Genomic DNA, 11,841 nt, shown 5'->3' with positions numbered 1-11,841 from the left:
GGGTGTGGGTTCGCCTTAAAGTCCCAGGCAACCAACCTGGAGTCCAAGGAGGAAGGATGGTGGGGATACGTGGAGTTGCGGTAGGGTCGGGCCTGCAGCCTCAGTCCGCCTGGGGTCCGGAACTGCTGGCCGGCTCGATCCGGGTTTCGGGTGGGGAGGGGTGTGGGTTCGCCTTAAAGTCCCAGGCAACCAACCTGGAGTCCAAGGAGGAAGGATGGTGGGGATACGTGGAGTTGCGGTAGGGTCGGGCCTGCAGCCTCAGTCCGCCTGGGGTCCGGAACTGCTGGCCGGCTCGATCCGGGTTTCGGGTGGGGAGGGGTGTGGGTTCGCCTTAAAGTCCCAGGCAACCAACCTGGAGTCCAAGGAGGAAGGATGGTGGGGATACGTGGAGTTGCGGTAGGGTCGGGCCTGCAGCCTCAGTCCGCCTGGGGTCCGGAACTGCTGGCCGGCTCGATCCGGGTTTCGGGTGGGGAGGGGTGTGGGTTCGCCTTAAAGTCCCAGGCAACCAACCTGGAGTCCAAGGAGGAAGGATGGTGGGGATACGTGGAGTTGCGGTAGGGTCGGGCCTGCAGCCTCAGTCCGCCTGGGGTCCGGAACTGCTGGCCGGCTCGATCCGGGTTTCGGGTGGGGAGGGGTGTGGGTTCGCCTTAAAGTCCCAGGCAACCAACCTGGAGTCCAAGGAGGAAGGATGGTGGGGATACGTGGAGTTGCGGTAGGGTCGGGCCTGCAGCCTCAGTCCGCCTGGGGTCCGGAACTGCTGGCCGGCTCGATCCGGGTTTCGGGTGGGGAGGGGTGTGGGTTCGCCTTAAAGTCCCAGGCAACCAACCTGGAGTCCAAGGAGGAAGGATGGTGGGGATACGTGGAGTTGCGGTAGGGTCGGGCCTGCAGCCTCAGTCCGCCTGGGGTCCGGAACTGCTGGCCGGCTCGATCCGGGTTTCGGGTGGGGAGGGGTGTGGGTTCGCCTTAAAGTCCCAGGCAACCAACCTGGAGTCCAAGGAGGAAGGATGGTGGGGATACGTGGAGTTGCGGTAGGGTCGGGCCTGCAGCCTCAGTCCGCCTGGGGTCCGGAACTGCTGGCCGGCTCGATCCGGGTTTCGGGTGGGGAGGGGTGTGGGTTCGCCTTAAAGTCCCAGGCAACCAACCTGGAGTCCAAGGAGGAAGGATGGTGGGGATACGTGGAGTTGCGGTAGGGTCGGGCCTGCAGCCTCAGTCCGCCTGGGGTCCGGAACTGCTGGCCGGCTCGATCCGGGTTTCGGGTGGGGAGGGGTGTGGGTTCGCCTTAAAGTCCCAGGCAACCAACCTGGAGTCCAAGGAGGAAGGATGGTGGGGATACGTGGAGTTGCGGTAGGGTCGGGCCTGCAGCCTCAGTCCGCCTGGGGTCCGGAACTGCTGGCCGGCTCGATCCGGGTTTCGGGTGGGGAGGGGTGTGGGTTCGCCTTAAAGTCCCAGGCAACCAACCTGGAGTCCAAGGAGGAAGGATGGTGGGGATACGTGGAGTTGCGGTAGGGTCGGGCCTGCAGCCTCAGTCCGCCTGGGGTCCGGAACTGCTGGCCGGCTCGATCCGGGTTTCGGGTGGGGAGGGGTGTGGGTTCGCCTTAAAGTCCCAGGCAACCAACCTGGAGTCCAAGGAGGAAGGATGGTGGGGATACGTGGAGTTGCGGTAGGGTCGGGCCTGCAGCCTCAGTCCGCCTGGGGTCCGGAACTGCTGGCCGGCTCGATCCGGGTTTCGGGTGGGGAGGGGTGTGGGTTCGCCTTAAAGTCCCAGGCAACCAACCTGGAGTCCAAGGAGGAAGGATGGTGGGGATACGTGGAGTTGCGGTAGGGTCGGGCCTGCAGCCTCAGTCCGCCTGGGGTCCGGAACTGCTGGCCGGCTCGATCCGGGTTTCGGGTGGGGAGGGGTGTGGGTTCGCCTTAAAGTCCCAGGCAACCAACCTGGAGTCCAAGGAGGAAGGATGGTGGGGATACGTGGAGTTGCGGTAGGGTCGGGCCTGCAGCCTCAGTCCGCCTGGGGTCCGGAACTGCTGGCCGGCTCGATCCGGGTTTCGGGTGGGGAGGGGTGTGGGTTCGCCTTAAAGTCCCAGGCAACCAACCTGGAGTCCAAGGAGGAAGGATGGTGGGGATACGTGGAGTTGCGGTAGGGTCGGGCCTGCAGCCTCAGTCCGCCTGGGGTCCGGAACTGCTGGCCGGCTCGATCCGGGTTTCGGGTGGGGAGGGGTGTGGGTTCGCCTTAAAGTCCCAGGCAACCAACCTGGAGTCCAAGGAGGAAGGATGGTGGGGATACGTGGAGTTGCGGTAGGGTCGGGCCTGCAGCCTCAGTCCGCCTGGGGTCCGGAACTGCTGGCCGGCTCGATCCGGGTTTCGGGTGGGGAGGGGTGTGGGTTCGCCTTAAAGTCCCAGGCAACCAACCTGGAGTCCAAGGAGGAAGGATGGTGGGGATACGTGGAGTTGCGGTAGGGTCGGGCCTGCAGCCTCAGTCCGCCTGGGGTCCGGAACTGCTGGCCGGCTCGATCCGGGTTTCGGGTGGGGAGGGGTGTGGGTTCGCCTTAAAGTCCCAGGCAACCAACCTGGAGTCCAAGGAGGAAGGATGGTGGGGATACGTGGAGTTGCGGTAGGGTCGGGCCTGCAGCCTCAGTCCGCCTGGGGTCCGGAACTGCTGGCCGGCTCGATCCGGGTTTCGGGTGGGGAGGGGTGTGGGTTCGCCTTAAAGTCCCAGGCAACCAACCTGGAGTCCAAGGAGGAAGGATGGTGGGGATACGTGGAGTTGCGGTAGGGTCGGGCCTGCAGCCTCAGTCCGCCTGGGGTCCGGAACTGCTGGCCGGCTCGATCCGGGTTTCGGGTGGGGAGGGGTGTGGGTTCGCCTTAAAGTCCCAGGCAACCAACCTGGAGTCCAAGGAGGAAGGATGGTGGGGATACGTGGAGTTGCGGTAGGGTCGGGCCTGCAGCCTCAGTCCGCCTGGGGTCCGGAACTGCTGGCCGGCTCGATCCGGGTTTCGGGTGGGGAGGGGTGTGGGTTCGCCTTAAAGTCCCAGGCAACCAACCTGGAGTCCAAGGAGGAAGGATGGTGGGGATACGTGGAGTTGCGGTAGGGTCGGGCCTGCAGCCTCAGTCCGCCTGGGGTCCGGAACTGCTGGCCGGCTCGATCCGGGTTTCGGGTGGGGAGGGGTGTGGGTTCGCCTTAAAGTCCCAGGCAACCAACCTGGAGTCCAAGGAGGAAGGATGGTGGGGATACGTGGAGTTGCGGTAGGGTCGGGCCTGCAGCCTCAGTCCGCCTGGGGTCCGGAACTGCTGGCCGGCTCGATCCGGGTTTCGGGTGGGGAGGGGTGTGGGTTCGCCTTAAAGTCCCAGGCAACCAACCTGGAGTCCAAGGAGGAAGGATGGTGGGGATACGTGGAGTTGCGGTAGGGTCGGGCCTGCAGCCTCAGTCCGCCTGGGGTCCGGAACTGCTGGCCGGCTCGATCCGGGTTTCGGGTGGGGAGGGGTGTGGGTTCGCCTTAAAGTCCCAGGCAACCAACCTGGAGTCCAAGGAGGAAGGATGGTGGGGATACGTGGAGTTGCGGTAGGGTCGGGCCTGCAGCCTCAGTCCGCCTGGGGTCCGGAACTGCTGGCCGGCTCGATCCGGGTTTCGGGTGGGGAGGGGTGTGGGTTCGCCTTAAAGTCCCAGGCAACCAACCTGGAGTCCAAGGAGGAAGGATGGTGGGGATACGTGGAGTTGCGGTAGGGTCGGGCCTGCAGCCTCAGTCCGCCTGGGGTCCGGAACTGCTGGCCGGCTCGATCCGGGTTTCGGGTGGGGAGGGGTGTGGGTTCGCCTTAAAGTCCCAGGCAACCAACCTGGAGTCCAAGGAGGAAGGATGGTGGGGATACGTGGAGTTGCGGTAGGGTCGGGCCTGCAGCCTCAGTCCGCCTGGGGTCCGGAACTGCTGGCCGGCTCGATCCGGGTTTCGGGTGGGGAGGGGTGTGGGTTCGCCTTAAAGTCCCAGGCAACCAACCTGGAGTCCAAGGAGGAAGGATGGTGGGGATACGTGGAGTTGCGGTAGGGTCGGGCCTGCAGCCTCAGTCCGCCTGGGGTCCGGAACTGCTGGCCGGCTCGATCCGGGTTTCGGGTGGGGAGGGGTGTGGGTTCGCCTTAAAGTCCCAGGCAACCAACCTGGAGTCCAAGGAGGAAGGATGGTGGGGATACGTGGAGTTGCGGTAGGGTCGGGCCTGCAGCCTCAGTCCGCCTGGGGTCCGGAACTGCTGGCCGGCTCGATCCGGGTTTCGGGTGGGGAGGGGTGTGGGTTCGCCTTAAAGTCCCAGGCAACCAACCTGGAGTCCAAGGAGGAAGGATGGTGGGGATACGTGGAGTTGCGGTAGGGTCGGGCCTGCAGCCTCAGTCCGCCTGGGGTCCGGAACTGCTGGCCGGCTCGATCCGGGTTTCGGGTGGGGAGGGGTGTGGGTTCGCCTTAAAGTCCCAGGCAACCAACCTGGAGTCCAAGGAGGAAGGATGGTGGGGATACGTGGAGTTGCGGTAGGGTCGGGCCTGCAGCCTCAGTCCGCCTGGGGTCCGGAACTGCTGGCCGGCTCGATCCGGGTTTCGGGTGGGGAGGGGTGTGGGTTCGCCTTAAAGTCCCAGGCAACCAACCTGGAGTCCAAGGAGGAAGGATGGTGGGGATACGTGGAGTTTATCTTATGGTTGGCCTACCTGTTACTCACAATTACCATTAACTGTTGCCACTAGCCCTGGAAGGCCCAAAGTCCTCGCTGTATCTAAGGAGTGGTGAGCCTTCAACTGGCCAAATAAGCAACACCCCAAGAGCAAAGAAAAACAAAATGGAAAAAGAAAATCGTGCAGCACGCATTGCGCGCCGCACGCTACTCAAATCACCAAAATTCAAACAGTTCAAAGGCTAGTGGAAAGGGATCAGACAATGAATGACAGTACCAGGTTGGTCGGGCCTGCGGCCTCAGTCCGCCTGGTGTCTGGAACTGCTGGCCGGCTCGATCCCGGTTTCGGGTGGGGAGGGGTGGGGGTTCACCTTAAAGTCCCAGGCAACCAACCTGGGGTCCAAGGAGGAAGAACGGTGGGGATGCATGGAGTTTCAGTAAGGTCGGGCCTGCAGCCTCAGTCCGTCTGGTGTCCGGAACTGAGAGGTAAAGATATCTTGATTTGATGCAGTAGATCGTAAGCATTGCGCATCTTGCAGAGATACTATGTACTTCGATCTGATCTTTATTTTGTATGTAACTATCAACTATTGATACCACTCCATCAAAACCAATTATAATAATGGTGGTGTAGTATTCATAGTGGAGTGAAATATGGCTCTAAAAATATCCAGGTTCTAAGCCCTGATCTACAAACATTACTTTATATGGCAAAAGAGACTTTGCAGGTGTGATTAAATTAAATATCTTGAGATTGGAAGATTATTCTGGATTCTGACAATGGGTTTGAGGCCTAGACCGGGTAGCTTGAAAATCAAACGAAGTTTGTGTGGATACATGCCCAAGATCCCGGGAGGAGAATGGAGGAAAAGGGGGATGGCCTGCAAATCTACAAATACACCCACTCCCTGGAAGCTGGTCAAGATGAAAAAACAGCCTCTAGGGATTTCTGACCTAAAACACCTTGATTTCCACCCAGTGAACCCCATTTTAAACTTCCGGCCTTGAAAACTGTAAGAGAACAAGTCTGTGTTGATTTTAGCCACCAGGTTTATGGTCATTTGTTTAGCAGCCATGGAAACTACTGTAAGTGCTATCAATAGTAACTAACAAGTATTGATCATTTATTGTTTTACTTACTAGTCAAAAACTGTGCCAAAGATTCCATATGAATTTTTCTAATTTTATCTTCACAAAGCTATCTAAGGTAGGTATTAAAATTATTCACATTTTATGGACAAGAAAATAGACACAGAGAGAGCTGACATTAAACCCACCTCTGTCTAATTCCAGAACTCCTCCTCTGACAAGGTACAGAGAATTTGCATCCCTAAGATGTCAATATTCCACGGAGGAACCATTGCTACTCCCAGAGCTACTTGGGCCATTATAATTCAGTCATGCTGTGAACAAAGTTTCTGATGGTGAGAGACAATACATCGAAGTGATCATTCATTCATTCTTCAAACATATTCTGAGTACATAAAGGTGACCCAGAGTCCTTATTATCTTACACCTTACAATCTTGTGGACAAAACAGACTGATTCAAAATTGAGTCTTTTATAGGGACATGCATGGACTATTAAGCACTAACACCACAGAGAAGATGGATTTGTGTGTGGTGACACTGGAAGTGTGAGGCTGGAGTGGGTGTCAGAAAAGGATTCCTTAGTCAGTGACACTTGAACTGAGTCTGGAATGAGAAATAGGAACTGTAACTGTTACGCCCTCTACTGGCCCCCCACTGTCCTTCTGGAAATGCTCCTTTTCTAAACTTCTGTGTTACCAAGTGATGCCTCTGACTGTAACTCAGACTTCCTTAAGAGCATACGTTCACACTCCTCTACAGAACCCTGGAATGTCAGACTTCTCCAAGACTCAGTCCTGGGTTCCTCTACTTTTTTTCACCTTACTCTTCCATCCTCAAGACTAGATCAGATTCTTATGCCATATACTTTTCTAATATTGAATCCTTTTCATCATAACACTTACTCCAGTTTGTGATTTCGCCCAGGATCCATGATAATTAATGCCTCTCCCTCGATCTTCCCCCTTCCCAAGGAGAATACAAGCTCATGAGAGTGGACTTTATTTGTTTACTCACTATTTCCTAGGGCAATATTAGTCTTTGTGTACACACTGGTTAGATATTGGTTAAATAAATGAATTATATTTTAGTGGAGGAGAACCACTGAAGCATCTCAGTTGCATGCTATAATGTGGAGAATAGATGAGAGAAAGGTAATACCAGGACAATTAAATAGCCACTGTAATAACCCAACTGAGAAATATGAGGTTGGAACTAAGGAGGCACCTGTAGAGGGGGAAAAGGAGACATAAGCAGGATCTCCAAAAAGTTCATGGGAAATGGAATTCAAGTACAGGTTTATTTTGGTTCAAAATAACTTTTTTTTTGGAGAGTTTTTTTTTCTATAGGGCGCGTGCGCTCGCCAGACAGACAGAGAGAGACAGAGAGACAGAAAGCGAGAAATCACCCCCCAGGGGGGATGGTCACGCCACAATCCCTTCCACCCGGTCCAGGGCGCGAACCGCGGTCGACTACGTGGGAGTCCAGGGACATAGCCATTACGCTAACTGCTGGGTCCCGGTTCAAAATAATTTTGAAATGGTATACTTTTTTTTTTTTTTTTTTTACAAAATATAATTTGGAATTAACAGAACTTGGTGATCTACCAAATGGGAGGATCAAGAGAAAAAGTGAAGATAAGAATGGTAGTTAGGGTTACGGCCTAGGTGACTGGCTGCAGGTTGTGAAATTCAGTGAGATAAACATTATATGAGAAAAAGTTACAGATTACATACAATGAGTTTAGATCGAAGTGGATTGATTATTTATTTGTTTATTTTAGACAGAGATTTTTGTTATAGGGCACATGTGTTTGCTGGCAGACAGAGAGACAGAAAGCAAGAAATCCACCACCCCACCCCAGAAGGGATGGCCACACTGCCCATGCATATGGCATGAGTTTCAAGCCACTGCTCTGGGACGTGCACTGCTGTCAGCTATGTGAGAGTCCAGAGATGTAAAGATTATGCCATCTCCTGGTCCCATTAAGTGTATTAAATTTGAGAGCCTATACTGCCCAGGTCTTTGGGTGTGTGAGCCTGGCACTATGAGAAGAGACCGTAGATAAATAAATAAGAAAAATGGGGATCCATGGCTCCTTGGTTCCACCATCTTGAGAGGCTTATAGGCCCCTCATGGACTGTCCTTGGGCTGCAGCCAGGGGAAGGGAACGGTTTGAGTGTTCATTGTCTTCACAGCTGGCAGGAGGCAAACAAGTTCTGGAGGGCTGAGGGCTCCAACAACCCCTTTTATTGTTATCATGTCAGTTCCAGGTTGAAGCAAGACAGTGTGAGATCAGGCCATGAAAATGTGGCTACCCTGGTCACCTGACTTTTGAATGACACAATTTTCATCAAGTAGATACCAAAAGGGACATTAGTTTGGATGCCAGAAGTCCAAGCAGTGAAGACAGTGATGAAGGGAATGAAGAACTGAGTAAATTGCAGATATTCCAGAAAAAAAGAATAAAAGAAGAAGAGGAGAAGAAAAGAGAAAAAAGGCAAAGAGAAAATCAAACTGAAAATAAAAAGGGGGAAAGATCCTATTCATCCAGTTCCACTGAAGAGGACTTTTCAAAACAAAAGAAACAAAAATATCAGAACAAATAAAGGAAAAAGGAAAAAAGAATGAGTTGAAAAAAAGGAAAGCATCACAAAAAGGAAGGAAAAAGAGAGGAAAAAGGAAAAGGTTTCCTCTACCCCTAGTAGTTCTGAATTTTCCAGAAAGTAACTGAGACTTTGGCCTGAGCCATTCAATTTAAAATTTTGTTTTGAAAGATTATTTGCTCTTCCTTGGAATTTGCTTTATAATTATGCTTTGTCATAAATCATAGCCTTTTCTATATAGATGTATTTCATATATGAGACCATTATCTCTCTGACAGTATATTTGGAATGTGCTCTAACTACAAAGTGTTAAGTCAATGTTATTACTTGACAGCCATCCCCAAGTAGAGATGTTTATACATTAAAAAAAAATCACGTTTTATAAAGTATGATCTCTGTCTTATGTATATTTGATGTATATCTTTGTGTGGTATGGCATGGTTTTTTAAAGCATGCAGCGTATAATAATCATTTTTGGTATTCATGAAAAAAAAAAGAGAACTGTGGATTTTTATACACTTGGCCCTCCTACTTGTTTTTACTTTTGCCATCCAAAGCAAACTACAAATCGTTGAACGTTTAATACATTGATGGGGCCAGCAGATGGTGTGGTGGACAAGGGCGCTGGATTCCCACATGGCTGACCATGGTTCAAGTTCTGGACCTGGTAGCTTGTTTTCTTGCTTTCCCTTTCTCTCTGTCTCTCACTGGTGGTCAAATGAAAAAAAAAAAAAAACTAACAATAACAAATGAAAATAAATAAATAAATAATTCTTTTTAAAAAAAGGAAGTTTAATACATTGCTTGATTTCCCTGCTGCCTTTCAAAAAGAAATTGAAGCAATATAGGCCTTAGTTAAATGCACACTAATGGAAGCAAACTTTTATCCTAACTGCTATAGTTTGAATATTTGTCCCCTCCAAAACCGATGTTGAAATTTAATCACCATTGTGATGATATTGAGCGGTGAGACATTTTATTGGTATTTACTGGACTGATACTGTTATTGTGGGAGTTGGATTTGTTATCACGGGAGCAGATTTGCCTCCTCTTATTTTCTCTCTCATTCTCTCTTTTCTTTTCTGTCATGTGATGTCTTCCATCACACTATAATGGAGCTAAAAAGCCTTCACCAGACTTTAGCAACTCGATCTTGGAGGTCTCACATTTCAGAACTGTGAGAAATAATTTTCAGGTCTTTATGAATTACCCAGTCAGTTGTATTCTGTTATAGCAGCACAAAATGGATTAAGGCAATTATCCTGTTTCTTAAAAAGCTGATATAACCTTCTTCTCTGTGAAGATATATGGGGCACATGCTAGAAGAATACTGTACAGTAAGAAGCACAGCCTCAAAGAGTTGAGAATCTGGCTGGAAAAGGTTTATTCATACAACATGTTTGAGTATAAGTAAAAATAGGATCCCAAAGCTATTATTCATAACTAGGGTTTTGTGGTTTCCTCACTTGGTTATTTTGGGCTGGCAATAATGTACTCTGATCTGGGTTGTGATGGAATGAACGAAGAGAACAAAAGAACAAGTTCACGTTCTTCTGTTAATGAACTTTCTACGATCTGATGAGATTCACAAATGAGGCTCTGAGGGTCTAAGGACATTTGTAAGAAGCTACTGTTGCTGTACAGTTTTAATAAGTAGAATCGGAAATGGACTAAAATAGAAAACTTCGGATCTTCTCATCCAGAAACCCTTGACTAAGCTCTTGAAGGCAGGGTGATTTGAATGATCACAGTATATCTGTACAATGACTTTCAATTGCCCTCATATCCGGTTCTCAAGAGCACAGTAGCCTAAGTTCTCCCAGTTTAACTGTCTTGCTGATGTTTTGGGTTAAATTGTGTACTGTTCCTCTCTCTCCGAAAGACATATTGAAGCTGTAACCCTCAGTACTTGTGTAGTCTTGTTTGAAAATAGAGTCTTTCCATATATGATCAAGTTAAGATGAGGTCGTAAGAGTGGATCATAATCAAGTAAGACTGGTGTCTTCCTAAGAAGAGGAAAATGCCCTGAGAAGACAGAAACACCAGGGAGAATGCCGATGACAAAGGCGAAGACTACAGTGATTTGGAGCAAGCCAAGGAGTACCAAGGATCAACATCCCTGCTAGAAGCTAGGAAGAAGCAAGGACAGTCTTATAATAGCATGGTCCTGTTGAGACCTTGATTTTGGAGAATTTCTGTTTTCCTAAGCCATTCAATTTGTGTCACTTTCTTATGGTATTGCTAGGAAACTAATATACCACATGAAGGAAAGATCATCATTTGACAAATAGTCAGAAGGCTATTACAATGATCTTCTAGAACATTCTACTCCTCAATTCTCCATAGTCTTGGGGGGAAATGGATACAATGCCACCAAGGCATTGTAAAACCTGTATTAGGTCATTATCCAAAGAAGCAACATGAAAGGAAGGTTCTAGTATTTGTCTGACCTGGAAATAGTCTGGGATTGGCAAAATTATGATATTCAATGGGACAGACTGATGTCCATGGCTTCTATGAAAGGAAGGTTTTACTCTGAGAGCTTGGATCCTCCCATCCAGAGGTTTAATGGGTTACTAGTCTACACATCTATACCTTTGCTGCTGGGTTTGCTTAATCTATGACAACAAGGCCTCTTCATTTTATATTACTTTTTGAATATAGTGCCATATAATATTACTCCCTTTTAGTGTATTCAAGTAACTAGTTCTGATCCATCTTAGCTCATTGGGTCTAAGAATGATAATCTTCATGAGTTTGAACCCGAATGCCTAATAAATGTAGTAACAGACACATTGATTTAAGTTAAACTAACACTGAAATTTATAAGCCAACATTATATTTGCCTAGGCTTTTCTTTTTTCTCTCGCAAGGATCAGTTGACTTTTTTTTAAGTTTCTTATTTTTTTTTTTTTATTTTTTATCTTTTGTTATAGGACATGTGTGTTCCCTGGAGAAAGACAAAGAGAAAGAGAGATAGAGAGGGAAAGTGAGAAGTGAGAAATATCCCCATCCCAGAGAATGGCCATACCGCAATTCCATCTCACTCATCCTTTTCTTGGTATTTTGGGCATACAGGCCCATGTACCCTATGCACTTCTCAAGCCACTGGATCCAGGACTCTACTGCTCAATTGGCTATGTGGTATCTAGCTACCTTAACCTCCATATCACCTGCTGGCCCCAGATGACATTTTTAACAACCTGCAATAAATAGAACTCCAATCTGAACTAGAAAAAAATAATGCCCTGGTGTAATAGTAGGTAGAAAAGGGTCAGTCACAATGTAAGAGTGGTATACAAGAAAATGTAATTTATTAAAAACACTTTCAACAGTGTATCAAATGAATTCCAGTCTTATTCCTTACAAACTTGTAGTCTGTAAATAAAATTATACCATGGGGGAGAATGCACAATTATAATCTATCATTACCTCTCTAGTAATAATTCTTCCCATATCGATTTGAAAAATCTATGCCATAAGTCATTAATATGATTTCCACTTTC

The 11,841-nt window shown here is 49.5% G+C and overlaps 1 pseudogene; it reads left to right on the top strand.

Annotated features, from left to right (window-relative positions):
• The first annotated feature begins 7,820 nt into the window (after positions 1–7,820).
• LOC106735557 (protein SREK1IP1 pseudogene) lies at positions 7,821–8,459 on the top strand (annotated as a pseudogene).
• Positions 8,460–11,841: the final 3,382 nt, after the last annotated feature.

The sequence above is a fragment of the Tupaia chinensis genome, unplaced genomic scaffold (assembly GCF_000334495.1).
Source record: "Tupaia chinensis unplaced genomic scaffold, TupChi_1.0 Scaffold000437_1, whole genome shotgun sequence".
Taxonomy (NCBI): domain Eukaryota; kingdom Metazoa; phylum Chordata; class Mammalia; order Scandentia; family Tupaiidae; genus Tupaia; species Tupaia belangeri.
This window is presented reverse-complemented; position numbering and strand designations above follow the sequence as displayed.